This window comes from Sapajus apella, unplaced genomic scaffold (genome assembly GCF_009761245.1).
Source record: "Sapajus apella isolate SASKATOON/1434 unplaced genomic scaffold, GSC_monkey_1.0 scaffold34, whole genome shotgun sequence".
In the NCBI taxonomy this organism is placed as follows: domain Eukaryota; kingdom Metazoa; phylum Chordata; class Mammalia; order Primates; family Cebidae; genus Sapajus; species Sapajus apella.
In genome coordinates, this window is record NW_022436974.1 from 17,233,628 (window position 1) to 17,260,494 (window position 26,867).

General features: G+C 36.8%; 1 protein-coding gene and 1 long non-coding RNA gene across 26 annotated transcripts in view; both read left to right on the forward strand.

Moving 5' to 3' along the window:
• DLG2 (discs large MAGUK scaffold protein 2) overlaps positions 1-26,867 on the forward strand; it is a 2,183,817-nt gene that overhangs the window by 1,511,371 nt on the left and 645,579 nt on the right. The window lies entirely within an intron of this gene.
• Positions 702-6,526, forward strand: LOC116563329. The gene is made up of 3 exons (XR_004274339.1): positions 702-715; positions 3,891-3,892; positions 6,001-6,526. It is a non-coding gene; the product is annotated as an uncharacterized LOC116563329 (long non-coding RNA).

Genomic DNA, 26,867 nt, shown 5'->3' on the forward strand with positions numbered 1-26,867 from the left:
ACAATGAATGGGATACTACTATCTACTTCATAGCATTGTGGTTAAAAAAAAAGATAGCAATAACACCTTAATGCCTAAAGGAGTTTCTGGAACTAGATGCCACTAGATTATCAATATTATTAGTTATTATAATGTTTATACACAAACATTTATTCCCCCTTTTTAAAGAAGACATTGTTGATACAACTTGAGGCTATGATTGTTTGACTACGTCAAGAGGCAAATATATGCTTCTGCTTTGTGTGTGTGTGTGTGTGTGCACATATTGTGGTTAATAGTAAGCTTTTTAAGTGATCTCTGAAATGTGTGTATGCCCAATTATTAATATATTTTTAAGTATGTTAAGTATATAAGTGGAATCTGCACTTGATTGCAACCTTAATTTTTTCTAGAATAACCTAGCATTCTTTGCAACTCTTTTTATTTTTTCTTTGTTAACTCTTGAGAACTTAACTACAGGCTAGGTAAGCAATTACAGTGTTTTATTTTCAATAGTTTGAGACTATGATATTTTGCTCTGATACTTTCTTATAATATTTTAATGATCCCCCATTTCTAATCTCTGCATATAAAATACTAAACAGCTAGTGTTTTGTCTGTGCATTAAAAGTACGTCGTCTAAGAAAATCCTCCTCCTTTTAGGGAACTGCTTCTCTTCTTATTCCAATTATATGATTCTGGGAAAGAATGCAATCATAGTACCCCTGGTGACACAGTTGATCTAGAGCTGCTCATTGGAATAACCTGGTTAGCTAGTAAGAAATAATACCGATGATTAGATCGAATGAATCTCAACTAAACCAAATGAATCCGAACCCCTGTGGCTGCAGCGTGGAAAATCTTTAGTTTTAGAACTATCTGGGTAATCATGTGCGCAGTTTAGAAGATGGCACCTGAGCCAAATCATGCCAAGCAGATTGTTTTCAGGATTTTCTACAGTGGCATATGGGGGCAAAGAGGAGCAGCATTCCCACTCTGTAGTAAAGTATGAGGTAGAAGACAGAAAAGCGGCTACCATGTGGACTTTTTGCCATATGAAGTAATGTCATCTGAAATAATGAGCCTTTCTGCAGAGAAAGCTAGAGGCTGGAGATGAGAGAGAGGGAGAGAAGGAGAGAGAAAAAAACTGGCTGCTTCCAATTCCCATATTATAACTGTTCCAAGGACCCAACCAGACTCCCCACCTTCTTTCCTATGTGTACCTGAGCCTTCCCTTAAATTCGTCTTACATGCAGGTACCTCAGATCAGGCATATGTAACTTGCCGACCAGTAGTTCTTTATACAAATGTATCTTGAAGTTGTACTTCAGCTATCACTGTTCTGACGTTGTCAGGTAGCTCATGTCCTAGGTCATGTTATCACAGCCTGTTCTCAAAATAAATGTTGCATTGCTTAGATTCTTCACTCTTTCTAATTTAAAAAAAAATTAGTTTTAATTTCTGTGGGTACATAGTAGGTGTATATATTTATGGGGTACATAAGATGTTTTTATAGAGGCATGCAGTGTGTAATAATCTTATGATGTAAAATGTCATATCTGTCCCTCAAGCATTTATTCTTTGTGTTATAAACAATTCGGGTATACTTTTTCTTATTTTAAAATGTACAATTAAATTATTATTTAGACCTTTTCTAAATCCTAATCACGTCTTTCACCATGGAGGTAAGATGATAAAGCGAGGCTCTCCAGTAAAACAACATTGGCAGGTTGCAGTAAACCTTAATACCCCAAAGCTTACACATACAGTCTTCTTTAATTCATTACTGTGTCCTAACTCCCAAGAAGGAAAGAGTAATTTTTAAAAAGTGTCAAGAATGACTAGGGACCAGTCTGTGAATTTAGGTCTCCACTGCCTGGAAACCTTTCTGATTTGGAAACCAGCAGGCTTTGTATGTGTACGAAGTGCTTTTGCAGTATTACCCATTGGAGTCAGATGACAGGAAAAAGAAATTGTGTGTTAGAAATACTGTTTACAGATATTTGGAGGGACATTAATCTGACTTTTCTTTAGATGTAAGCATCAAAGTCTCAGGAATGAGAAGTGCCTGGTAAACATACCTCAAAGGGCTGAGTTAGATGAATCGGCACAAAATGCATTTAGCTGAAATTCAGCTGCTGACTCCAGCCTTCTCCATTTTTCTCTGTAAGTGCTCAGCTGAGTTATCTCCTTTCTCTCACCTCACAAACCCTCTGCCACCAGATTATTAACAAGTGCTCTCTGCCAGTTCATTAGTCCAAGCCTTACTGCCCTCACATCATCTAAACTAACCAATATTTTCTTCTGTGAATCACTTGTTACAACATTACCCCATCTTTCTCTGACATGGCCCCTGATTATTACCAGCACATCTAATGCTAGGACAGTCACGTACCACATAACAACGTTTTGGTCGGTGACAAACTGCCTATACGACACTGGTTCCATATGATTATAATACCCTATTTTTACTCTACCTTTTCTATGTTTGCATATGCAAATATTTGCTATTGTGTTAAAATTGTCTGTAATATTCAGTATTAACATATTGATTGTACTGGTTTCTAGCCTAAGATCAATGGTCTATACCGCATAGCCTAGGCTATACCATCTATGTTTGCTTAAGTGCATTCTATGGTGTGTGCACAATGGTGAAATTGCCTAACAATCTATTTCTCAGAAGATATCCCTGTCATTAAGCAACACATGACCATATAAGGGTATTTTTAAAACTAACGCCTTTTAGATGAAATCTACAGTGGAATGACGCAGCTCTATCATCTCCAAGTTGATTGTTCTAATCAAAGTAGATTTATTTCCATGATTTATATAAACAGGGTGTTGATAGCTAAGGAGATGTGGCAAGAAAATATCTTACTCAGGGATACAAATTTAGGATTATGATGGAGTTACCAAATTCTGAAAATATTGGAAACAACAAAGATCCAGAAAATACACATAGAGGTCTAACACCTGAATAATACCTGAATAGCTAGATTATAGGTCTTGAGAAATAGTAAAAGCTGGGAATTTTGCTATTTGCAACTGAACAAATCATAACTGCTTTGGCTATATATTTCTGTAGCTTAACTGTCAGGATGTCAAAAATATAACCTCAGTCATGCCTAGTGCTTTCCTAACTTCTTCAGCCATCTCCAGAATTGTTCCACCATTCTATGTTCTGACACAGTGACAAGACAACACACACATTGTTTGGTTTATCCCCACAAGTAGCTGCTGCGATAGTCATTGTCCCTCTCTGAGTTCTTCTTTTAAATTTTTTTTTTTATTTTTTGCAGATGGAGTCTTACTCTGTCGCCCAGGCTGGAGTGCAGAGGCATAATTTCTGCTCACTGCAGCCTCTGCCTCCCAGGTTCCAGTGATTCTCCTGTCTCAGCCTCCTGGGTAGCTGGGATTACAGGCACACGTCACCACACCCAGCTAATTTTTGTGTTTTAGTAGAGACGGGATTTCACCATGTTGGCCAGGAAGGTCTGAAACTCCTGACCTCAAGTGATCCGCCCACATTAGCCTCCCAAAGTGCTGAGATTACGGGCATGAGCCACCGTGTCCGGCCAAGTTGTTTCTTTCAGCAGTGGACATTTGCTGGTTATCTCCTCATTTCATTCTTCCTATCCCTTCCTAATTGTCCCTAGATTTTGGTTCAGATATCTACCTTTCCCCCACATAATCCTTGTGCTTTGCTGGAAGCTGAATGACTGAATTGCAAGGGTGGGTTCTAACTGATTTAGGCCAACTGGCAACCTGGCCTTCATTAATGGTAAATATGCAACTAATCTAGTACAACTAGGGTGAATTCCATGATTCCTACTTAGAATTTTGAGGCAGAAGCCCACCCTTCTCCATGAGCATGAAGTAAGGAAACTTGTATCTGAAATAGTAACTTGAAGCTGTTTTGTGACTGTAGTGGTTTCCATCTTTAGAATGAAACCAGCATTTTAGATGGCAGAATAGATGAATGGGGTAAGAAAACAGTCTTGGTGACATCTACAGACCGTAAATCAAACCATCTTTGAAATTCTCCTTCTGAATTTTTGTTACAGAAAGCTATTAATACACGTTACTGTGTTAGCCAGTTTGCATTGAGCCTTTTGTCACATGAAAATAAACCACAAAACCCTATGACATAGCAGGTCATGAAAATGTTTAGGAAACTACATAGGACCCCAGCTTCTTAGACATGCTTTAAAATGTCCATCTCTGAAAGATACTTTCTCCCCTTTTGTAGTCAACAGAATCTTTCCCCACCTTACCCCCGCCCCCCAGTTTTGGAAACCTCACTCTTATTCTCTTCTTCCTCAAGACTGTGTGCTTTTGCAGAGAATTCCTGTTCTCTCTTGTACCTTCTCCCTAAACCCTTTAATTTTCCATAGTGTTTATTAGGTTTTGAAAACAAAACCAGGAAAATCTTTGCAGGCTTCTGAATTCAACCCTGCTTCTCCCTTCTTCCTCCTACAATGAATACCTGCTTCAGTGAGAAGAAAGGAAAAGGAAGAACACAGGGAGAAGTAACAAAAACACTAGTATTTCAAAATAGAGCCTAGTACACAGAGATGCACATGAGGAAAAATTGAGTTATTTCAAGCATTTGAGTAATTGTTAGAATTCATGAGTTTACACACTTATGTTTTATCCATTTGCCTTGATGAGCCCGATGCATTGTAAACTCTCAAATTATCTATCCTTTGAAGAAAAAGGATGTAGGTATTATGAAAATAGGCATTAAAACCTGTTTGGTGAATTATGTGGTTTTAAAGCTTAAGATGTTTGGTTTATACAGACTTTGCTTAAATTAAAAATGCACATTTAGTCATTTGGAAAAATGTCACCTTGCATTTACTCAGTATTACCAATGAGATTTATTGATTCTAAAATTGCTCTTTACTCTTTCATCGTTTTTACCTGACCAGCTTCTACGGATCATTCAAAACCCAGCTAATGTCATCTCCCCTGAAAAGCCTTGTCAAATATCCCCAGAGTTGGCTTATCCATTCTCTTCATTACTTCAAGGCTTTCTTCTCATTGTGTGTTCACATGTGTCTACCTTTTATATATTGACTAAAAAATGAGCATCATGTTTGTCTGCTTGGTTTTGAGACGGAGTCTTGGCTGTCGCCAGGCTGGAGAGCAGTTGCACCATCTCAGTTCACTGCAACCTACAATTTCCTGGTTTAAGCTAGTCTTCTGTCTCAGCCTCCCAAGTAGCTGGGATTACAGGCATGCACTGCCACCCCCAGTTTATTTTTGTATTTTTAGTGGAGATGGGGTTTCACCATGTTGGTCAAGATGGTCTGAATCTCCTGACCTCGTGAACCACCTGCCTTGGCCTTCCAAAGTGCTGGGATTACAGGCATGAGCCACCACACCTGCCCAAGTATCATGTTTTATTTGCCTTATATACCTATCACCTGGCACAAGGTCGATGCTTATACTGAAACTGAAATTCTACAAAGACACCATATCAGTCAGGATAGGTTACTCAAAAATCTCAGTGACCTACCAGATTGCATGTTTATATTTTACCCCTATTTTAGTCATCCAAGGACAGAAACTCTCCGTATTAGAGTTCTCCAGAGAAACAGAATCAATAGGACATATATAGATCATAGCAAAGGGGATTAGTGTGAAAATTGGCTTATGTAATTATGGAGGACGAGAAGTTGCACAGTCTGCCATCTGCAAGCCAGAGAACTAGGAGAGTCCGTGGTATAATTCAGCCTGAGACCAAACACCTGAGAAAAGGTGAAAACAAGGGGTAGAGTCCATATAAAATTCTAGAGATCAAAGGCCTGAAAACCTGAAGTTCTGATGCCCCAAGGTAAGAGATAATGGATGTCCCATCTCTATAAGAGAGCAAATTTGCCCTTCTTCTGCCTTTTTGTTCTATCTGGGATCTCAACAGATTGGATGACTCCCACCCAGTTTGGTGAAGAACTTCTTTACTCAGCCTACTGATTCAAATGCTAATCTACTCCAGAGCCACCCTCACAGATACACCAGAAGCAATATTATATCAGCTATCTGGGTATCCCCTAAGCCAGTCAAGATGACACATAAAATTAATCATCACACTGACCAAGACTTCATCTCGATGTGTTCACATCTGTGATCAAAATTTGGGTTTTAGATTTATCTCTGGCAATGATACATAATGCTTTATTCACATTTTACTGGCCAGAAAATAAGTCACCTTTGGACCTGGAGTTAGAAAGATGGAAAGTCAGATATATTTGGGCTACAGCAAAAATAGCCAACACGAAAGTTGAATACAAATTCCAGGTTGATAACAATGGAATCAGTACTGTCCTTTTCTTAGAATCACTGAATTATGATTAAAAAATAAAAGTTCACTGAATTTTCTTAGAATCACTAAATTATGATTAGAAAACTAAAGTTCCCAGAGATTACTGATTTGCTTAAGATCATAAGACAATACATGCACCCCTTTTCTACTTCGATACCTTTCTTCTTTAAAAACTAGCTCCTACCTTCAAGAATTTCACATTCTATTGATTAAAAAAAAAAACAAAACTGTTGATATTTTAGTATCCAAACCTAGTGAACTAAAGCATGGCTCAGTAAAACCAATGTAACTAAGCAGATTTATCACTACTCAGAGAAGAACCCAGTAGTTAAATAATTTTTTAGAGCAGACATCTGCAGCCACTAATAGAATTTAACTAACATGATTCCTGTTCACTTTGATTTTAGCTGATCCAAAGGAAAATCTGGAGTCTAAAAGTTTAAGGCCCTAAAGGGCTGAAATGTTTCTTAGTTTATTTTTTTTTCATTTGGCATTTAATCACTAGAATAATCAATGTAGTCTTCCAGAAAGAGATACACGATAAAAACTAGTTTTTCCTAATGATAGTGTGTGTTTGTTTTACATATATGTAACAGATATACAAATATGTATATACAAGTATAAACATACATCTACAAATATATATATACACATATTTGTGTATACATTTTCATTTGCCTACTTTTTAATAAATGTGTTTCATGTATATTTTACATACAGTCTATATTGTTTATTATATATATGCATATATTTCTTTCATGTAACTGTAGACAGTTATGCATGTCAGTAGATAGATGGATGGATAGGTAGGTAGGTAGGTAGACAGACAGACAGGAAAATACATAGATAAAAAGAATGTTCTTTATAGGCTGGGGCCAATGTTCAGTGCATCTTCTTCTAGTTCTGGTAGCAGTCGCAGTGAGACAATAAGTATAATAATCTCTACTGTTTATTGAAGTTTGAGCCCTATATGCTAATCACTGTACAATAGCTCTCATATGTATGTTACATAAGTTTTGAGCCTTCTGTTTTATAGGTAAACAAACTGTGGTTCAAAGAAGTTAAGACATTTGTCCAGGGTCACATATGAAGTATATTGGCAGAGCTGGATAATCTGTCTTAAATCACTGAGATCCAACCAGCAAACATGAAAAATATGGAAGACTTTTTGGAGTAATATAATTATTTTCTGACTAGCCATGATACAGTCAGATTGCCTTCAAGACTTAAGCCCATTTATCAAAAGGAAAACTAAGCCAGATAACAAAGGAAAATATTGAAAGCCTGAAAGCAGCTTCAAGAAAAAGATAAAAACAGTAGGTGGATAGAGATACATTTATTTTTGTTTATGATTATTCCTTAATGTTTGGGAAATAAGCCATGCTTCTCCCTGCTCATCTGCTTAAACTTACTCAAAGCTCGATAACATTGCCTTAACTCCATAGAAAAACAGTAACAAAAGTGATATTGCATCTTGCGTATTTAGCATTTTTCTAACTTGTGAGCAGAAATACGGTTAAATCAGTGTTCCAATTGTGTTGTAGACATTTTTCTTGTGAAAATATATGTATGTTTTCTAAACCTTAAAATCAGTGAGGTGCTTAGTTCTATGCATGCAGCATTATTGTTTAACTTGTTTGACATAATGTATACATTATGATACATCTCATATTTCATATTCATTATTTTCAAATTATTTTTTAGATATTTCATTTTATTCTCCCAAATACTCTGAGATGTAGGAAAAGGAAACATGCTTCCCCTCATTTTTCAAATAAGAAAATAAACGCTCAGAAAGGGTTTACATGGGCTCTCGAGGGTGGCTCAATGCATGGCAAAGGCCAGTCTGAATTTCGCACCTTTAACTTTCAGCTTCATTCCTCTCCCAGTATCTCTTGTGGTTGTGTTTTTTGTTTTATATTAATATCAGACAATTTCAGTTAATCATCCTACTCAAGTGAAACTAACTGAAAATATCATAATATGGCCATTGATTTCTCATCCAAACTAAGCTGAAATCAAAAGAAATAGTTCTCTCATAACAAATTGGGTTTTAAATCACCCCAAATCACTTAAATTTACTTTTCTAAAAGCAACAATTACAAATGTTAAGTTCTATGAAAGACATTTCTACCTATCAAGTTTTTATCTTATACCTCCTGTAAGAGAACTCTTCAAATCTCTAAATTTGGAAGATTATTTTTGAAAGCCTTTTCTTAAACTGACTTGAATTTTCCTCTGGTAATTTCTGTATTTTCACAAATATAGCAAAGTGTTTTGAGCGTGGACTTTGTAGTCTTTTAGCCTGAAATCAAACTGTGGCTTTAACACTTAGCCGCTTTGTGAATGTGAGCCCCTCTGTGGCTCACTGTTGTCGTCTGTACAATAGGGATGATGATAATACCTCCTCCCAGGACTCCTGTGAGGACCAAATAAGTCCAAAAATAGAAAATAAACTGCTTAAAATAGCACCTAGCCCAAATAAGTATTATATAAGAATTTGTTCATATTAATTATTAATATTACTACTAGTCCAATTGCTCTTCATGTTATAGGCCTTGAGAAACCAGCATCCACCTCTCCCCTTTAGTCTTCTCTTCTGAAGATTGATCCGCCTCCCACATTCCTTTAACTATTTCCTACATGGTCTCCTCCTGTGGCAATGCTCCTGATTATTATTCTCCCTCCTAAAATTTTATCTTATTTTATAGATATGCATTGAATGCCTATTGTGGTGCCTGGAATTCATGGTTTGTTCATTTAACAAACATAAATTGATCACCTCTGTGACAGGTGTATAATATGTTGTGAATACAAAATGAATGAAACAGTCTCTGCCCTCAGAGAGAGCAAAGGTAGAAAGGGAGACAGGTGAATGAATGTAATGATAGGGCAGGCTATCATAAAGTGTCAGCTAGACTTGACTCTCTTTATTCTACATAACTATTCCATGATATAAACCTATTAAAAAGAGAAAATAACCTCTTTTACTCACTTTGCTGTGGTAAAATGAAAACCCAGGCTTTTCCACTGGCCAGTTGTTAGAGTGTGTTTCTTTTTTGTTGTTGTTTTTCTTTTCTTTTCTTTTTTTTTTTTTTTTTTTGAGATGGAGTCTCACTCTGTAGCCCAGGCTGGGGTGCAATGGCATTAGCTCACTGCAATATCCACCTCCTGGGTTCAAGCAATTCTTTTGCCTCAGCCTCCCCAGTAGCTGGGATTACAGGCATGCACCACCATGCCAGGCTAATTTTTGTATTTTTTGTAGAGGGGGGGTTTCACCATGTTGGCCAGGCTGGTCTCAAACTCCTGACTTCAAGTGATCTGCCTGCCTCATCCTCCCAAAGTGCTGGGATTATAGGCGTGAACCACCACGTCTGGCCTAAAGTAACTGTTTCTTAGTCATAGTATGTTTCTCTATTCCTGCATTCAATGATAAAATATCCCGGTGACAAATTATTTTGTAAGAAGTATTTCTGCTTCAAAATTAAACTTGCGTCAGTGTTATTTAATCACCTTCTCTTCAAGCACGTTATTTTAGGGACAGGCGGTCTTCAGCCTGGGTGGTTTGATGTGCATTATGACACATGCTTTTCAAGGTGGTCTATCATGTTTGGCTGAACCTCGAGGATGCCCCTAGGTGAACTGACCAAGTCCTCTGCCATCACTTTCAGGTGCAGTTGAAATGCAGCACACTGCTCTGCCTGGACAACCTATGCATCACTCAGACTTGTCTGTTCTGAATAAGAAGGGAATTTGTTTTTCACAAAGTTCTGGAAATCTGAACTTTGTTGTTAAATTCATCCATTGTATTACCTTACGTAATCCTCCTTGCAAGAACTCTGAAGTAATTATTGTCATATCTATTTTTCATACTGAGGTGTTGAGTGATTAAGTAACTAATCTAAGATTGCATAGCCAGGATGTGGGAGAGCTGTGATTTGAACTACACTGGTTCAAATCCAAAATTTCACAAAGAACCACTTGCTCTACAGTTTCAGTGTTTCTCTTTCTACTTATTATCTGGGCTGACTGTGTTGTTTCACATAGTATTATAATTTTCACTTTGGAAAGCTTGGCATTTGGATAGCTGATGAGGGAATTTTTGCCTCTGGTTTCCAAGGGGATGTTTCTACTTTGAACATAGATTCTGCCTGTGTGATCAGTAGGGAAGGAAGCGTAATGACATTAAATGAAGGCAACACTGACTGTGAAATCAGTTACCTTTTATATCTCAAGGTTATTGAATTAATGAATTAGTCTTAGAAGGCTGTGTATCATTCATAGAATCTTGAGTAAGGAAATTAAATATTAACCCAGTTCACATCTAGAATGCACAATTTACAGCCACGTGCAGACTGAAACATATGGTGGAAACCTTCTTTCATTCTTTCAGGTTATTTTATGTGGAGTGTCCCATATACAGCAGGTCTTTTCAGGGACTTGCCTTGTGTGATCAAAATAATAAAACATCTGTCGATAATAACCTTGAGAACAAATTGGTGCTTCCTAAATTTGTTTGAGATATAAAACATCTCCTGTAATAATGAATAAAAGATGTGCAGACAGCATTTTAAACACAAGCACACACACATACACATAAATTTGGTCATGTCACCTGAAAATTATGTCCTCCAGCATTGCCAAAACCTCATTCACAGAAAACTCAGCTTCTTTGTGAATACATTGAGCCATTTTTTTTTCTATTGAATGATAGAGTATGGTTGTGAGTTTTAAAAAGTCCAGAAAAGAAGATTAAATAACCATACTTAGGCAGTTTCATATGAGGCATGTCAAAGCTGCATACTTTCAAAACCTCAGGAAAAAGTTGAGCCTTCTAAACATTCAGAAGCTCCCATTGAATTGCCAGGCCCCAAGCCACCACAGAATTTTCTGGCTGTCTGGTAAATTGCCACAACCTACACAGTTGTAGCCAAAGACATACTGCATACCAGAAAATCTGTGATTTTCATCACAAGCTCCCCCTTTCCTGTCCTGGGACCACATCCTGGTTAGAACGAGCCTGTGGAATACTTCATAGCGGTTTTGTTTCTGCGGTGCCTCCTCCCTTTGGTTCTGTATTTGGCATGAGGTTCCATTGAACAGGCAAGAATCCTTGGTAGAAATCTCAAAAGAAAAATGCAATGAGACATTTTCACCTCCTACTTTGGATAAGTATAGTAAGTGCAATAGATCATTCAGCTCCCAGCAATTGAATCTCCTGCTTTATTGAGCATAAATGAGAGTATACTATGTTTTTAAAAAGTACTATTACCTCCTTCCCATGCCACGTAGAGCCTTCAAGAGACTTTGCCTTGACCATAAACACAAATTAACTTTTATCCAACTGCAAAGTTCCTGACCCACTATTTACAGTCGTATTTTGATTAAAAATCTCAGTTCTAGCCAATCATCTCCTGTTCGTCTTTTTATCTCATCCACTTACTGTTAACATGTTGCATATTGTCCTTTTCAAGTCTATGAAACCATATCCTTCACTTCTTTAGATTATTAACTAAATAGACAGAATCAGTTTTAATATCTATTTTATTATAGCACAGATGTGATGATGATGTAATAATGGCTCCTAAATAGTGAGATGTCCTAATGAAGCCTCCATTATGTTGTTTAAATTCCACAAAAAAAAAAAAAAAACAAGCATTTAGCTTTTGTTATTCTCATTTTCAAAATAGGAAAACCAAACATTATAGTAGTTAAGTAACTTAAATTTGTGATCACATTTTTATTAAATGGTAAGGCCATAATTCAATTCCTACTATTTTGATAACTCATCAAAGTCCTGTTTCTTGCTGTCAACCTGTGTGGTAGATGTTATTGAAACCATTATACAGATGAAAAACTAAGGCTTAATAAGTTAAGTAAATTACTCAGTAGATAGGGTTTCTAGGAAAAATCCAAGGATAAAGATAAATCATGCAACTGTGGATATCTAGAACATTCTTTCTTCTTTTATCTTCTCACCTTGGCATCACCATCTGATTAACCAGAAAGCAACCCTTACTGTTTGATTCCAGTCAGCCACTGGGTCCTATAAATTCCACCTCTCAAATTACTCTCAAATACCACATATTTTTCCCCAGACACACTACCCACTTCAAGCCGCCATTATGTTTCCTCAAGATTAGAGCAGCCACCTAACTAGTCTTTATGTCCCAGGCTTAAGTCCCCACAATGCATTATACACACTGCACTCGGTGTGATCTTTCTTAAAATGAACCATAGTACTCATTATGCTCCCATTGACTTAGATAAAATCTGAGCTTCATGGAACAAAGCAACCAGGCCTTCATGTTCGACCACTCACTGAAGCTTTGCTTTCATTCCTTACCACTCCCTTCTTGTAGGCGTACTCCAGCCACGTGGCATAAGTTGGAATTTTTCAAACCCATGAGCTTCTGCATTTCTCTTCTTTTCTGAAAATACCCTTCCCCATGCCCTACTCTCTTTGACTACTGCCTGCTCAGACTTCATATGTGAACTTAAATATGTCCTTCTAGGGTCCTCCCCTGATGTGCTTCTTAACTCTTAGACTTCTTTCTGCTCTATTGGTATTTAAAAGTCCTCTATCAAGACACTGATCCCTGTCCAGTACTTGTTGATTTCCCTCAGTAACTGCTCAAAGTAATAGCCCTAATTTTCTTGTCCTTTAAAAAAGAGCACATATATTTGATTAAATAGAAAAGAAAATACTGTCCTAGTTGCCTTCCCTGACACAGTTTTATAGTCATTTATGTGTGCAAATTTTCCATCTGGATTCTGCCTAGTCATGGAATTAGATGTTGAGTCTCTGCTGCAGAGCAACATTTATTCACTCAGTCCATCAGTCAATAAGTATTTATAATCACCTATCATGTGTTCTGCTTTGTTCTAGCCTTACTGTGTATAGCAATAAACAAAAATTCTTACTCTCAGAAAGCTTATTTTTTAGTGGGGGGAGCATTAAGTAAACTAACCTGATAAATAAAGTGAGTAATATATTAGATAGTAATAAGTGCAATGGAGTGGAGTAGATTTATGTTGACTTTAGTCAACCAAAAAGAAAAAAGCCACATTATGTTTCCTCCTAAAATGACAATTGCCATTCAAAATGATCATTCCCCTTCCCCCTTTTGCTAGTCTGGTGGATGCTGTAATGGCCACCCCATATTGACTGGACTTCAGGCACCATCAGAAAAGGGAGAGGGTGGAATTAGCAGGTGTTTCTGTTGTAGAAGCATCGGGACACTCCATAAATATGCCAGTTGTACAAACTTAAAAGCAGTCTGCATTTCAAACTAGTTGAGGTACATACACACACACACATACACACACAGCTCAAAAAAGGGGGTCTTTTGAGACAAGACTACATGTGATGTAATTCTGTTTTTATCTGGGAAGGGGAGACCTTCAAATATTTGGTGGTGGGAACTGGACCTAGTTCCCTTCTGACTGGGTGACTTGGAATTAACTAGGTCAGAAGACACTGTGTGTGTGCCTGGATGGGTGTTCAGAAGATAAGAAGCTAAGCTTTAAATATGAATGTGTTTTTGAGCATTGTCAAGCCCTGAAATAAAATGCTGACTCTACCCATCCACTGAGTTCCCATAGCTCCCTAGGCTTTGAGAAATGGTACTTCTCAACCCAAATTAAAATTATCTCTGTTCTTTTCTGTGAACTAAGAAAATAGTCCAAGGAAGTAAGCTATGTAGTTGCTGTGATGTGATAATAGCAAAATGATTCTGTTTATTCCTTCCTCCTCAGAAAGACTCTTTCTACCTAACTTTCTCATTGGGTCAGGAACTCTCCCTAGATGCTACTGTAACATCCAGGGATCTTTCACGCTATATTATGATCGCCTGTTTCCTAGGCAGTCACCTCCTACCTTCCTTGTGCTCAACTAGAGCTCCTTGAGGGCAGTATCTTTCACAGCTGAATTCCCAGCATCTAACCAAGTGCAGACACATAGAAAGAAATACTTAAAGGAAGAAAGGAAAATGGATTTCTACCAAAGTAGGAAATCCTTATCATAAATCAGAAAATATTAAAGCTAGATAAGGCTGACAGCTAATTCAACACCATCATTTTTACAGATTTTGGCACACAAAGAAATTGAATGTCACAGAGGTACAAGGACTTACCCTGACTCAACACAGCCAGGTATTTTAAAAGCCAGATAACCTGGATCATTCCTTGGCTGGCTATGAAATATATGGAATATTTGAATAAAATGTATCTTCTTTTACCTGGACATAGGAGTGTACTTCTATACTCCTAACTGTTGAGCAGGCTGAGGTGAGAGGGTTGCTTGAGCTCAGGAGTTCAAGACTAGCCTGGGTAACATAGCAAGACACTGCCTTTGTTTTTTGTTTGTTTGTTTGTGTTTTTTTACAAAAAGAAGTATAACGAGAGGGAAAAAATTATTCCCTTTCAAGTGATCAGAAACAAAATGATTAATTTTATAGTGAAGTATTTTTAAATGGAAATGAACTACTTCCAGTTTAGCTACCAACTTTTTACACAATTTTTCATATGTGGTTTGGAAACAACTCTAACCTAAAACAGAACTCTTTAAATAAAATAATCCTATAAATATTTAGCAGGTAAAAACCTCCTATGGCCAAAACTGGTCATTTTGAGATGATACTTCTGCCAGTTTCTTTGCCACTATCCTAAGAAGTCATATGACCTCAGTTATACCTCTAATACTAAAAACATCAAGGATAGGAATAGAATATATTCCCTTTTCTGGTTGCCCTGGAATTCACTGGCATTCTGTTTTCTTGAAGATAGTAGACACTGGATTTCTTCTTTATGTTTTAAATATATTCTGACCTCATATTTTCACTATCTCAGGAGAAAAACATTTGAGGGAAAAGTATTCCTTGAAACTCCCTGTCTATGCTACAGCATGCCAGCCTCAACTTAACTGTTTAAACTTTCATTTTGTTTTCACAACTATTCAATGTATTTGCAATGACTTTTGGTCAAGGGCATTAATGTTCAGACCTACTTCTATAAATATAGGTTTCCTTTAAAGATATTCTGGTTGTTTGCTTGCTTCTAATAATCTGATTACTTTTCTCCATTTCCTGTTTAAGACACATGGATACTTTCATGACTTAAAAATCCAAGATTTAAAATAATGCTAGTTCTGCTGAAGGGCTGTTTCATCTACTTCTTTCTTAGTGCTCCCAGTCATCCATCAGGTCTTAGCTTAACAATTACTCCCTCAAAGAAACTGTGTATGACCTTCCAATTTATATTAGCTAGTCCCTGTGATTATTCTCCCACGTGGTACTTCTTTTTTATTCCTACTTGCTTATTTCTATTTTTAATATCTGCCTCTGTCATTAGATACTAAACTCTGAAATCAGGTAATCTTCCTTGTTTTGTTTACTGTTTGCTAGCACAGTGCTTTGCACATAGTAGGTTCTCAATAAATTAAGCGCTATATTAAAAGAAAACTTATTAGTATTCAGTGATCAAGATTTTTCAATTTTTTTAATCTATTATTATTTTAGTGCTCACTTTTATAAGTGATGTGTGTGTTCAGGAATCATTGCCAACTGAGAAGGTAAGGAGAATATAATAGCGAGTCAAATTATTTTATCATGCTTCTTGTATGTTTCTAAGCATCTCCCCATTACCACCCCAACACATGGCAGAATTCTGCAGCTACAAGCTTAAAGCTTATAGGTATCAGGTACCTTGCTAACACCTTGGTGAATCTGCTTTGCCCCGGTGGTAATCCATATCATAAATCAAAAAATGGTACAGCTAGATAAGGTATCTTGCTAACACCTTGGTGAGTCTGCTTTGCCCCAGTGGGAATCCAAAGTGAAACTGAACATTTTTTAAATCACTTTGAATAGGCTCGCAATATACAAAATTATTTGATAATTACCTCTAGCTGTTTAACAGCTTGGACTAAAGCTAAAGCCAGAACAAAAAAACAGTTCATGTCCTGTTTTTGATGTATGTAAGTATCTAGAATGCAGAAATGATTGGAAAGCTTCATGTGAGACATATCATAATTAAATAAAGAGGTAATCCTGATATACAAGTCACAAAAAATTTCTTTCTTTTGTGCTTTCATTACTTTGTATGTGTATATGTTCGAAAGTTTTGGAGCTTATGATACATTCAGGGTCATATACACATTCACATATAGCCAGAAATGCAATGTCATACATGATAAATACATTCAGTGTTATATGTCAATTTAAAAGATAAATAAGTAATTTTGATAAAAGAACACAAAACCATTCTGTAAAAGAAAATCAATACTGCCTGTTGACTTTAAGTTTAGGAAAAGTATCACTCTTGGGATTTTTTAAATTGTCCTTTTGTTTCCTGATTTCTTTCCCTTCAACCCAAATCTTTTCCCCTACCTTTGCATATAAGGCCCATTGTGATTAAGACTGAGTCACCTTACCATCTGCATCTCCCATGACTCCCACACCTCATACCTGCTGCAATACACTCAGGTATGGTTCATCGTTATAATCCTAGTGTGCTCTACTACTGGACTGAGAGCAAACACTTGACAAATGGGAATGAATGCGTGAAATTCTATAGGGTCAAAGAAACACCAAAACCTCCTGCTCGTTGTAGGAACATAAAGAAAATATATACCATTTATTTATATATGTCTGTGTGTACATATTTATGTATATATAAACATGCACACAAGTACACATATACAAATCCAAAGGTCTCAGGCCCAGTTTAGAAGATGCTATGGCATATTTACCGTTAGAATTTTGGAATTTTATCATAGGTTTCAATACTCTAAGCTGACTCATTGGCACTTCACTGACCTCTCTCTTCCCTGTTTCTCTGGACAGCTGTTTCTCTCCATTCTTCAACATACTCATGTTTCACAAACTGCCTCCTTCTGCCTGTATGTGAACTTCATCTTTTTCTTCTTTGAAAACCAGCTTTACCACTTATCTTTTCTATGATCCCTTTCCAAATGTTGTCAAAGAAGACATCACAGGCTCTGGCTATCACTATTGGGAATGTGTTGTGTTGTGCTACACGTATACTTGTCTATTTACCAAGTTCATGTATGTGTCGGTTTTTCTGTTTTAAATATCTTAATTGCATCATCTTGACACTGTGTTTCATAATGTTTGCCTTTTTAATAATGACCTCTTCTTAAATTTTTGTTTTCTGTGTGAGTTTGTTTCTCAGAACAGGTAGTTCCACTTTCCATGAGATGCTTCCCTAAAAGCAAATTGAAGAAGAAAATCAACTGGGGCCATTTTCTTCTAAGTTTACAAGTATAAATTTCATGCATCTTTACCCTGTAGTTTGGTTTTGTCTATTTTGGAGAACAGTGGTTTATTTCTGCTGTTATGACCATGTAGGTCACAAGTTGGACACAAATAAGAGTACTAAAGAAGCAGTGATACATGATTATATTACCCTAGTAGCTGCTTAGAAATGGTTATATATTTACTTTTCTATATGTGTGTGTGTGTGTGTGTACACACATATATAGCTACACATATATAAATATATATATATACACACATATACTTAAATATACTTTATACTTACATATGTATGCTTACATCAATATATATACACACATATATATATATACTTTATATATACATGTGTGTATGTATATATACTTTTCCACTTGTACATGTTTGATAATTTCTTACAGTTGCAGAGCTAACAGATCACCCCATATAGCCACTATGCCTGTATTTCTTTGTATCCTTGACAATGCCTAAAATAAATCTTTGCCTACTGTAGGTGTTGATGAAGATGTGATTTCTTCTCTTGTTTCCAAGGGGATAAGCAAATGTTAACTTGTGTGTTTCTATGTAGAATAAAAACGTTTAAATGATTTTTTAAAGAATGTCATAGGTTGACTTACTTTGAAACATTTTATTAATTTTTGTACACTTGTATGTAGAACATAGTTTCAGACTCATACTCTCACTTCTTGAGATTATCGTTATGGTAGGCCAGTCTAGGCCTGCTGTTTGTGTGTCATGGTATATATTCACTATGTGCTATCTCAGGAACACCTTTTTTTTTTTTTTTTTTTTTTTTTTTTTTTTTGCGATGGAGTCTAGCTCTGTTGCCCAGGCTGGAGTGCAGTGGTGCAATCTCAGCTCACTACAACCTCTGCCTCCCAGTTTCAAGCGATTCTCCTGCCTCAGCCTCCCAAGTAGCTGGGATTATAGGCACCTGCCACCACACCCAGCTAATTTTTATATTTTTAGTAGAGGCAGGGTTTCACTGTGTTGCCTGGGCTGGTTTCGAACTCCTGACTGCGTAATCTTCCCAACTTGGTCTCTCACAGTGCTGGGATTATGAGTGTGAGGCACCATGCCTGGCCAAGAATACCTTTTTAATTGATAAAGTTAAAGAATAGCTTTATGAGCTAGAACTTTTGAGCAATTACTAAGTACTCAGTAAAGTACTAAATACTATGTTTGTTCTTTCATTAGTACTCATGAGAGTATTAACTATTTAATATAGTATTAATATATTACTATATGGTAATAGTCTTATCAAAATTCTAAGTTTGAGATTGGAGAAAGACTAGGTTTCTAGAAATATAGGACTTTATTGAGATATAATTTATAGTTCATTCACTTTCATAAATGCTTTTGGCGGCAACGAGGAGTGCAGGGAAATGTACTTATGTTTAAGACCCCATAATCAGCAAAGTGTAGATCTTATTTACTGTAAACCTTAGAGCTAAGGTCACTGTTATCCCTTCAGTTTATCTCTAATAAAATGTAAAAATACTATAAATGTTTTCAGGGTAAATTAATTTAGCAATGCATAATTTACCCTCTTAAAAAAAGCAACTGTATACTTCTTTTCTTAACATACATGCTTCTGCCTGCCATGGCTGTTTTGAGGCAGGATGACAGGCCATCTCACATCACGTACTCTGTCTTTGGAATATATTTGAAAATGAAATTATGTATAACATTCAAGTTTGAGTAGTACTGAGACATGTAGCTTGGGTATTGAAATTAGGGGGACATTTGGACAGTTTGTATAGATAATAAGACTGCATAATTGACCTTGAGATCACTGGAAAATTCAAGTAACAGGCTAAGGTCTCACACAAATACCCTCCTGGATACCCAGCCTTCTTCCTGCTGCCATCCTCTTAAAGCTCCCACTGAAGGACTGCAGGGAAATCACTTCACTCTTTGGGTCTATGTCATCTAGTCTGTAAAGACATAGTGGTTCAGCAGATGACTTTTTAGTCTTTTCTAAATTTAAACATTTTCTTCTGGGCCTGAAGGACATTCTGTTATATTACATCCAACTATAATACTATCTCTTCAGTCATCCTGAACAAAAATTGTAAGAGAAAACCTGTTTAAGTCCCTGAAACAACTTTTCCTCTGACCCATTTGGTGTACCGTTTCACTTCATTTTCATCTGCCAGCAGATTGAATGACTTTCACTGGGTTCAGGGTCATTAAGCTGAAATAAAAAGGCCGCTTTTAAGAAAACTAATTGACAACTTAGAAGTTAGTTTCTAGCAGAACATGCCAAAAAAGGGTGATCTATTTTATAAATTGTATGTTGAACTCTGAAGTTAGAGGAAGTACTTTTAAAACCATCCATGTTTTTTCAACTTAAACTGCTACTGCCTGTGTTTTTTTCCCCCTTATGATTCTTGGTTTATCAGCTGCACAGCCTCACTTGATTATATCAATCAAGTGTATATTGCCCCCTAAATGTCTGATTGATCCAATTAGCTGAAGACGGAAACTTCTTATACCATGATGGAACTGAGGGAGGTTGGGAAGAATTTCGAATATATTAAAGTCAATGCCAATGCAGACTGACGAAATTTAAAGAAAGCTGATAGAGAAAAAGCAAATTAGAACAGTTAGATATACCCAGTCATACATATATTATTCACATTTCTAGCAGGAAGAATTGCTTTTGTGACAAGTAGGCTCCTAAGTGGTAAAGAGCTGTTTGGGAAATCTGGAGGTAATACTAAATATGTAGATAGAGAATAAAATTTAGGATTGTATGAGAGATCAATAATGTAAAAATACCTTATCACTTTTAAATCACTAAAATGCAGTGACTTACCAAGAAAATATTCCAATAAAGTCTACATTGACAGTACTTAGCACAGTAAATCAGGATGTCTTTATATAAGCAGACAGAGGATACAGCTAACCAGACAGATTTCTAAGCATGTTGATAACAAAAGGCCTTCTTTAATCTGGGTCCCAACTACTGGTCTAACATCTCACACCTTCTTCTTACTTACCCAGCTCTCTACCCCTATTAAATGGTTTATAGTCCATTCATTCCACACATATTTATTAAGCACCTACTGTTGGCTGCTACAGTTTATGCCCTGGGATATAACAATGAATAAATAAAATGCTCCTGCTTCCATTGAGCAAACATTGTAAAGAGGGAAGACCTATAATATAAATAAGCAAATAAAGCTTTTAGAGTATGTTAGAAGATATTAAGGTTGGTATGCTTTGAATTATACCCCTCTCAAAAGATACTGAATTCTTAATCTCCAGTACCTATAAACATGATCTGATCTTATTTGAAAAGAGCGTCTTTGTAGATGATGAAGTTAAGATGAGGTCATTGGGGTAGGCCCTGATTCAGTAAGGACTGATCCTTACAGAAAAGGAAAGTTTAGACACACAGTCAGATAAATACACAAGAACATCTTGTGAGATAAAGACAGAAGGCTGAGCGTAGTTGCCCACACCTGTAATCCCAGGGCTTTCGAAAGTGCAGATAGGAGAAAAATTTGAGCCCAGGAGTTGGAGCCAACTTGGGCCACATAGTAAGAACTCATCTCTATATATATTTTTTTAAAAAAAAAGGTAAATACAAAGATTAAAGTGATGCATCTGCCAAGCCAGGGAATACCAAAGATTTCCAACAAATCACCAGAAGCTAGGAGAGAGGCATGGAGCAGATTATCTTTCATAGCCCTCACAAGGAGTCAACCTTGCAATATCTTGATTTCAGACTTCTAGCTTCCAGTACTGCAAGACAGTAAAATTATTATTTAGAGCACTAAAAGGTCATATGGAGCTTTAGCAGAAAAAGGATTAGAAAGGTTAAGTCAGAGCTAAATATGACGGAAAACCTTATGATCACTGGGGACTGTTGGAATGTATGTCAGAACTGGGTGTGCTGGTGAGGTCAATCCTAGTCCTAAACAACAAATTTCATCATTTGGGTTTCCTATGAAACTCATCAGTGTGGTGGCTTGATGCACACTCTGAAGCCATGCAGACTTACCTCATAATGCATATCACAGTATCACAATGTATAACTTATAATCACGATATAGATAGTCCTTTGATAAACATCCGTGTCCTAGATTATACAGAAATTGATTGTTTACTTTGGGTAAATTCCTAAAACTAGAATGGCCAGCTTGAAGAATATGGCATTGGCACTTGGTAGACATTTTCAAGCCGCTCTCTAGATTGGTTTGTACCACTTGGTGCTCCCACAAACAGAGTATGCAAATACCTTCTTCCCTCACTGACATTCACTTATTCATTAATATATGTTTTTTTGTTTGTTTGTTTGTTTTTGAGACACAGTCTCACTCTGTCACCCAGGATAGAGTGCAGTGGTACAATCTCAGCTCACTGCAACCTCTGCCTCCCGGGTTCAAGCGATTCTCCTGCCTCAGCCTCCTGAGTAACTGGGACTACAGGCACCCACCATGCCTGACTAATTTTTGTATTTTTAGTAGAGACGGGGTTTCACCATGTTGGCCAGACTGGTCTCGAACTCCTGATTTCGTGATCCGTCCCCCTCGGCCTCCCAAGTGCTGGGATTACAGGCATGAGCCATCATGTCCGGCCATCAAAAGTCTTGTTATGTGCCTAAGATTGTTCAAGGAATTGTAAGTACAAAAGTTAACTAGGCAGACATTCCACTACCCTCTGCAAATGTGTAGTTTAGTGGATGAGAAACTAAAATAAACAAGCAGATCAGTTTATAAAATAATTGTAAATTAAATACTGAAAAAGAAATATGGTCTAATTTTTATCTTAGTCAATTTGATAGGTAAAATTTTTTCTTGTTTACATTTACATTTTATTATGAATGAGGTTGAATATAGTTTCATACATTTGCAAATTGGATTTTTTTTTCTGAATTATCAGTGTATATACACCTCTTACCTGTTTTTTAGTTGGCATATTTATATTTTTTTCTGATTGAGTTTTAAAATATTTATATAAAATCCATAAATATTTTGTCTTTTAGATCTTGTATCAGATGATTTCCAATGCATACATATAGTTAATTCTAGTATTTCCTTTAGAGTTTTCTTTCTTTGGTATTATGTTTTTAAAAGGCCGGCCTCTCCATGAGATCAGTTAGGCATGTCTCTGTATTTTTTTCTACTGTATTTTCCATCTATATTCTTCATAAATTTTCTTTTTCTTTCCTGACCTCTCTCATTAATATTTAAGTTTATTCAGTTCTTTACCAACATAAAAGAGTCCTTTTTTCTATCCTTCCAAGTGACTATACTAATTCTCCTGACCCTTCATAGTGCATTTCTCTTGCTGCCTGCATTTCTTCATCATCTTCTCACTCCACAAACCACCTTATAATGGTTTCTGTGCCCAGTGAGTTATACTCCAGTTCTTACTATGGGTTCCAATGACCTCCATGTTATTTAATCAAATAGGATTTGACATATTCAGAGACGGCAAATTAAAAATGCAATTTTTAAAAAATTTCAATTGCCGATGTTATCCTCTTTATTAAAAAAAGGGAAAAACAAATTTGATTTTTGAATTAAAGGTATCTTGATCTCTTCCAATTTAAAGCAGTCTTTTTCAGATAAATTCAGTGTATTACTCCATAATCACACTGGTTTACTATTTGACAATCGTACTAGAAAAACAATCAATTTCACTGTTTAAATTTCTCATCAGGGCTATTTTTAAACATCGACAAATCTTCACTCTGCCTTGACCAAACAACTTAGAAGGATAAGAAATCTTATGGTCCTCCATGGTGATAGGAACTTGTAGCTTGTGTTGTCTTCTGCGTCCTCGCTGCCTGCATGGCTATTTCTTTGTCTTTTCTGACCACTGGATTTCTTACTGGCAGTTACGCCTGAAGCCTGTGGTGGGAGAACTTGGGATCTAGGCTTTAGGCCTTGTGAGATCCCAGTTTCCTCCTACAGCTGACTTACCCCCATCTCAAAATTTGCTGACCCTTTGCTCAGCATCATAACTGCATCTTCGAAATTATTGCGGCTCAGGTTGTTTATCTAGAAGCCTCTGTTTGGAGGGTCGCTACTCAGCATAACAATCCCACAGAAGGCCCACTCAGTCAGCATAACAATCCCACAGAAGGCCCACTCAGTCCTGGTGCTTGCCTTTGAAGATCCACCAGCAGTACATGACAACTTCTGTTATGGTGCCTGCTATGTAAAAGCTATGGATAACCAAAAACTTGTGGGTGTGAGGCTGGACTTGTGGTCTTGTAAGTACTGTCTCAGCTTTAATCCCCCTTGGCTTGCATACACCCACCTCCAACTCTACTATATTGGAATTTGGTACATGAGCCTTATCTGGCAGTTATGTATGTATTTGACTAATAGAAGGTGAAAACAGGCTAGGCGCGGTGGCTCATGCCTGTAATCCCAGCCCTTTGGGAGGCCAAGGCAGGCGTATCACCTGAGGCCAGGGATTTAAGATCAGCCTGGTCAACATGGAGAAACCTCATCTCTACTAAATTTACAAAGTTAGGCATCTGTGGTGGTGCATACCTGTAATACCAGCAACTTGTGAGGCTGAGGTAGGAGAATCGCTTGAACCCAGGTTGCGGATGTTGCGATGAGCTGAGATTGCACCATTGCACTCCAGCCTGGACAACAAGAGAAAAACTCCATCACACATACACACACACAAAAAAAAAAGGAAAGTGAAAACAAATTATTTCTCAATAAACATGATTTCTTATCATATTTATGCAAAAAAGTATTGGCACTGTTGAAGTTCTGTGTCTAAAGGTCTAAAGACAATAAATCTAGTTTGTTTGGCAGATTCAATCTTTCAAAATAGGACATCCATGAGACATCAAATAATCAAAGAGGTCCCTGATCATGAAAGTCTAGGACCTCTTCGACATGTACTGCTTGGGGCTGCTATTGTCAAGTTTATGGTGAAGAAAGAGAGAAAATGTAAAGGAGAGAGATCCTTCACTTAACATTTGTTAAGCATCTATCATGGGCAGAAACTTTTATTCTACAATAAAGATCCAGAGATGAATAAAACTGATTTTGTACCCTGCTAGAGAGATTAATGAGGTAAATATTCAACAAATAGTGTCATTCTTTTCATAGTAACTGATATGATAGAAGCTTGAGAATGTGGTTCTATAGAATCACAGTAAGGGAAGACTGCTCTTTTCCATTGTCAGGTGGAAATAACAACTCATGGAGAGGTTTACGTTATCAGAGGTCGTAGAAATCACATTTTATGTCACCTCTCCAGAGCATTTTTGGATGATGTAGCTTTTCTCATTAAACCTATAACAAAGGAACAAAGCTAGGGGTCAGTACCTTTCAAAGGTGCATGCCTGAACCATGCCACCTGAATAGGCTTTGTGGCCCCAACAATACCATCTATCACCTGAGGTTCGTGGTAAAGCAGCCTTCACTCAGGTTTTTTTGTTTTTGTTTTTCTTTTCTTGAAAGGAGAGCTCTTTTGAATGACAATTTGCTAAATTCAATATTGTAAAATAGCTCTGAAACAGACTTTATTTTTATATGTCTGAATCCCAAAATAGAATGTTGACAATTTCTTACTTAGTTTTTTGTGAGTAGAATACAGTCTCAGAATCATTTTGTGAAACATATTGTTATACTAATCAAACCACATGCCTCAACCTCAGAAAATTTCTTCTATGCTTCATATGTGGTAAATTGACCTTCTTATGGAGAACTTACAGTAGTTGCCAGGAAGAATATATTAAGATACTGTATAGACAATTGTCTCTGTGCACTTAATTGCCTTTTAGGCCTCTATTTCATGCAAAAGAAATGCTTAAGGGATTGGTTAAATAATATATCTTAGAGGCTTGACTTTTCAGAGCACTCCTTCTGAAGTAGGAGGCCAGCATTCACACTGGAGACTGAACAGCAGTTTACTACAGAGTTGGATTGAAAGTAAGCAGGATTCATACTGTACCCCGAGCACAGGAGCTTAGAGACAAAACTCACCGAAAGGACTGCATTTAAAATGTCTTCATCTGCACTAGAGGCCTCATACCTTGATTCCAGGGTCCAGCTGTAGAGGATCCAGGGTTACTGGAGAATTATATGTAATAATATCTTATGACTACAAGTATGGCATAAACAAAGCTGTGACTTGATTTTTGCTTTATAGAGAGAATAGGTGAACTTATACCAAGATCTGATAACCCAAAGTAATATGAAATTATCAGTATGAAACAGGATTAGTTTATTGCATGCCTCCTGCAAAGTGCATTACACATTTTAATTACTTTTAATCCTCACAACAACTCTATGAAGTATTATTATACCATTTTGCAAATGTTGAAACAGACTCAGAAAATAGTATCTTACCAATGAAACATATACTAAGAAGCAGAGGAGAGTACTTTTGAGGACTGACTTTAAAACTCACTTTTTTCATTACACAGAGTACCTAACATAGTCCATGACCCATAGTCCTATCTCTCTGCAAATAGCAGAGGGTTTTTTTCAATATTTTACTTCTTTTCTTTCTTCTTTGCGGTCCTTCCACTCTTTTCATTTTTGTAACAAATTGACTTTTATAAAATTGCATAGACTTTAGAACTTGAGAATCGTTTGCCCCTCCTTAGATATAATGTAACCTATTTTCAGGTTACATACTAGTATGTATGTACCTTTTAACATAGTGAAATAGACAGACAGTGGACAAGGTTTTATAGTTGATAAACGGGGATGGAACGTCAAACAAGCCTATAGATATTAGGAACACTTGAGAATTACCTTCTTTTTCAAAGAGTCAAAAAGAGTATCCACCTCACCAAAAGACTGGCCAATTCTTCCCTTTGCCTTTGGGTGAATTGCAGTTGAAATGAGTTCGGGTATCCAGCCAATTCTCTTCCTAGTCCTCCCCTTCCAGCCACACCTCCGAATAATCAATTAATGGAAAGTATACTGCCTACATCCTCCACACAAAGGAAATAAATGTTTCAGGACAAAGTTAGTAGGAGGCATTTCGTATCATAGGAATTTTTCTATCCTTTCATTTTATTTGTGTTTGTCCATAAATACATCCATACTTTTCAAGAAAGGGTTGCTTAGCTTCTAAGTTGAGCCTTATTATAGGTAACTAAATTGGATGTTATAAGCCAAATATAAAAGGATTCATATACTATTTCTTTTTTTGTTGAGACAGTCTCACTCTGTCACCAGGCCGGAGATCAGTGATATGATCTCAACTCACTGCAACTTCTGCCTCCCGAGTTCAAGTGATTCTCCTGCCTCAACCTCCTGAGTAGCTAGAACTACAGGTGTGCACCACCA